The sequence below is a fragment of the Periplaneta americana genome, chromosome 12, assembly GCF_040183065.1.
Source record: "Periplaneta americana isolate PAMFEO1 chromosome 12, P.americana_PAMFEO1_priV1, whole genome shotgun sequence".
In the NCBI taxonomy this organism is placed as follows: Eukaryota; Metazoa; Arthropoda; class Insecta; order Blattodea; family Blattidae; genus Periplaneta; species Periplaneta americana.
The window spans coordinates 52,022,123-52,026,897 of NC_091128.1; the positions used below are offsets into that span (position 1 = coordinate 52,022,123).

General features: G+C 35.9%; 1 non-coding gene across 1 annotated transcript; it reads right to left on the reverse strand.

Moving 5' to 3' along the window:
- Nucleotides 1-3,671: 3,671 nt before the first annotated feature.
- Nucleotides 3,672-3,743, reverse strand: TRNAY-AUA (transfer RNA tyrosine (anticodon AUA)). Its single transcript has one exon. It is a non-coding gene; the product is annotated as a tRNA-Tyr (tRNA).
- Between the last annotated feature and the right edge of the window lie 1,032 nt (nucleotides 3,744-4,775).

Sequence of the window (4,775 nt, forward strand, 5' to 3'; positions counted from 1 at the left end):
TAAAGAGTTGACTAAGAGCGTATCAAGAGGGTGGGGTATTCAGCAGTAGTTCCCAACCTTTTTTGACTGACGACACACTTTACTGAACGCCCACAATATTGCGACACACTTATTTGTTTTTATTAAAAATAATGATATAATAACAACCAGTGCTTTTCTTCTGGAGAAAAAGGTGGTGAAACTGTGTGTAGAATATTTTATAGTGGATGGGAAGATGATTACTGTTCACTGTACGGGAATTTTGTTGTTTTTAACCCCATTTTTGTTCAACTAAGACTTTCGATGTCTATGTGGAATTCAAAGAAAAATAATATTAAAAACATAGTTATTCACACATATTTCGATTCCATGATGAAAAATGTAACAAAAAGGTGCCAGAATGCTGTTCCAGAGCGTTTCGTCAGAAAAGAGCACTAATAACAATTTCTATGTAGTGTCGGACATCCAGTGTTCTAAATAGGTCGATGGTAACATGCAATCGAATCGAAAAAAAATATATAATCTGATAACACATTTTTATTATTGCTTTTGGAAACTTTCATATTTAAATTAATGTGACGTCTGTGCTTGGTGGGTTGAATAAAGTTTCTTTATATGTGGCCTTATAATTGTCAGGCTAACACGTAAATAATCTTCAAGATGCAGCAGTTTGTTACTTCGTTTAAAGTTAACTATTTTCATGGTATAATATGCTGATTCATATAACATGCTGAAAACTGCAGTTTTAAATGTCTTTTTAGTTTATTCGGCACCATCTACTGATTTGGCAAAACATTTCCGCATATAAAACACTCGAGATTTTGTTTATATTCATCTCCACGTCATGTAAAACCATATTGCAAGTATTCATCACTATAATATTTACAAAACGCGGTACGTTTTTGTGAACTCTGAAGGGAACTATTGCTCACAATATATGAATTAGCACTGCTATCATCTAACCCAGAACTCAATTCAGACTGAGTTTTTTTTAATTAAAAATTTGTCCATATAAAATCTAAATAAAGCACTTTTGATAAAAATAATCGCACTATCACCCACGCACACATATATACTGAAACGACCAATATGTTCAAATGATTCTAAACTCTGTTTATTACTAAGTGGAAAGAGTAAACGAATTACTAAGCATTGTTGGAGATGTTCATTTTCATTCGAATTATTGTCAGGAAGAAAAATTGAACTGAGTATTATTGCAGGTGTTCAAGTTTCATTGGTAAAGTCTGTCTCAAAATAAAATGTACCATATCAAAGACTCGTCGTAAATAAAAAATGCGTTGTAGAGAGACTTCATGGATGGTATAAAATTTATTTTTCAATTCCAAAATTTCGCGACACACTCCATGGGGCTGTGCTACACACCTGTTGGGAACCACTGGGGTATTGTAAATATGAAGTGCACAGGTAAAGGGTCGAATACCGATACTTTTAAGGTTAATGGCACCAGTGAGTTCAATGGTCAAAATGTTTCATTTCTTTTACAATACAATGCTGAAGATTACGTAAAAATATTTCACAAAAATAGCGTATTATGCTAGACTTGAGCACAACAAACAGGTTGTTTGATAAAGGTGTTATATATGAAATGTGCAGGGACCAGACAAAAAAAAGTGTATTACACGGTATAGCATAATAAGTGGGCGCATCCTATCGAGGTTTTACTGTATATGGAAATTATTTGTTAACAGCACCTACTCCAGGTTTGATTACAATCTTCCTATTATTATCAGTGAACTATAACTATACCATGCTTACTGTTGTAGAATTATGAAATAATTCACCTCACAACCATACACACGCAGAATTGTATTCCTTGTGACAATTAAAAATTCATTCTACTTATTTTGACTTGGTGACTTAAAGTTTTTGCCCACTTAACTTGATAAAATTGCAATCACTATTGTGATAACTGATAATCATACTCAATTTCCTCTTGTTTCCTTAATTTTCATGTGTGTTAATTTGGTCTCTACCAATAATATTAGGTTTTTTCCTCATAAATAGTTTCACTTTTATCTAACATTCATAATCAAAAGAAATTTGCATTCAGTTACAAACACGTAAAATTAAATTTCACCTTTATATATCTTACATTGGATAGAAGCATTTGGTATAAGCTCTTTCATATTTAATCTAGTACTGTCAATCTACAGAAAAGAAAAATGTAAAAATTCCATAGAATAGTGAAACCAATTTAGTTTCTTATCCTGAAGTTTTAAGGTTGGTGTCCTCTCCCCACCCCCCCCCACCAATCTCCCCCCTCTCCTTGAATTGCCGTTATTTGCTCCCCAACTCTAATAATAAGCATGGCTCATAGATGTCATTAGTTCGTCAGACTATCCAGAGTGCACCACAAGTAGTGATTCTATATTGCGTTTGTAATGACTGAATGATAGTTGTTAGGATATCACATGGGAACCAGAGTACCCAGAAAAATCCCTTTGTTGCCTGGACCACAGGACTGCCCATCACAAGTTATATCTAAATTCAGGATGGTTAAACCAGGATTTAAATCCAGGCGCCTTGGTTTATAAGCCCAACACACTAGCACCGAGCCACCGTAATTTTTATGTTGGCGTAATGAAGTATGTAGAATTTTTTCGGAAGTAAGAAGTACTTAAAAATTGCTTGTTTCTTAGCTAATTTGTATATAATTTCGAAAATCTGGACATCGTTTCTTTACAGAAGGAATGGGAATTCTTAAAGATAAACAATCACATAATTTAAAACAAAGTTGAACTCTGTGTCAATTTAATCCTTTTCAAACAATGCTTTCTCAATAACTCTTTTAGATGGGGGAGCTTAATAGAAAAATTAGAAGAAAGTGACAGTGCATGTAACAGCTCCTGAAGTTTTTAAAGAATTGCATTTCTGTAAAGGGACGATGTCATGACTTTCGAGATTGCATACAGCCAAGATATGATCAATTTATGAATTCTGAATGTAAACTATCCAAGCTGCACAAAATACTTGTAACTTTATTTAGTAAAGGGAGACCAACCAAAAGATGTCACTGGGTTCCAGCTGCCAGATATTGTATAGAGACATTATTATGACGTGAAGTGAGAAAGTGGTGGGTTACTGGTGGTCCGCTCCCTGCGCAGGCTGTTAGAGGTGCAGCATAGTAGATCCTCGATCGCCATATAGCATGTGCTGTAGTCATAAGTCATGTTACAAAAGTCTTGATTCTTCAAGTGTATAACGTTTAGTGATTATTGTGTGTTTAGGTAATGCCTACCAACAAATTCTCATTGTGTGAACCTGTGTGTATGTACAATAGGTACATAAAAGGCAGAAGATTGTATGCAAAAACGGGACATAAATTTCTAATGAAGTTTTCAAGCAGACCTGTACCTTCTGACGAAACAATTAGAAGGCTCACTAAAAGACATAAAGAAACAGGTTCAATGAACAATCGAAAATCAAACAGAAAACGTAGTGTTCTTACAGAAGAAAAATTAGATGAGATTGGTTGAAGATTAGAATATACCGCTCAAAAATTTCTGAAGCTTTGAGCACAGGAAACTGGAATATCTCAGTCCTCTACAAGAAATGCAACAAAATTATTGAAACAGGCTCCACAAAGCTCAGATCTAACACCCTATAATTTTTGTTTATAGAGAACACTAAAAGGTAGATGATGAAAGAGTAATGGAACAGAGAAAAATTCTCTCCGGCGCCGGGATTTGAACCCGGGTTTTCAGCTCTATGTGCTGATGCTTTATCCACTAAGCCACACCGGATACAACCCCGGCGTCGGACAGAATTGTCTCTGATTGAGTTCCAACTCTTGGGTTCCCTCTAGTGGCCACCCTCTGCACTATGTCATAGATGTCTATGAACATAGGACCGAAGTCCACACATCTATGACGTAATTAGAGGGCGGCCACTAGAGGGAACCCAAGAGTTGGAACTCAATCAGACACAATTCTGTCCGACGCCGGGGTTGTATCCGGTGTGGCTTAGTGGATAAAGCAACAGCACGTAGAGCTGAAAACCCGGGTTCAAATCCCGGTGCTGGAGAGAATTTTTCTCCGTTCCATTACTCTTTCATCGTATGATGACGCAGAATATCTGCATGGAAATATCATATGTACTTCGGTACATTGAAACAATATATAATATACTAGAAGGTAGAGTTTATAGGAAAAATCCTCATTCTATAGATGAACTAAAAGCCTATATATGAAAACAAATCGAGGTTATCAATTATATGGAACTTCAGAATGTTGTTCATTCGTTTATCAGAAGATGTTGGTTGTGTGTGGCAGCAAATGGGGGCCATTTTCAGCAACGAAATAGTTGCATGCTTGCTAGAGACCATGCTAGCAGTGGACCACAGGTCACTTGCTGTTTTCTTGCCTCACGTAATAATGTCTCTGTATAATATAATGTTACGTATTAGAGATCAGAAAGCTGATTGGTAAATATCAGATCTGTGTGTACTAGGTGAAATCGAAATTACATTGATAGCATAAATTGATACACATCAATTGATCATAATTCCTAAATGCGACATACTCAGTCTTGTGGTTGACATGCTAGTTACTGGAGCCAAAATTTTTACTGGTTCACACCCAGTGATGAAGTTTAGAAGGCAATGAAATCATTAAGCTTGGCTTCTTCTGAATGGAGGGAAAGTAAACGTGGAAGGTCTGTGTGGTAGATTTACAGCATGTAAAAGAATTCTGTTCCAGATAGTGTGTTCCAGGAAAAGCTTCTCTGCTATTTCTTGCCTGTGGTCAAATTTAGAGATTGTACATTGAACCTATACC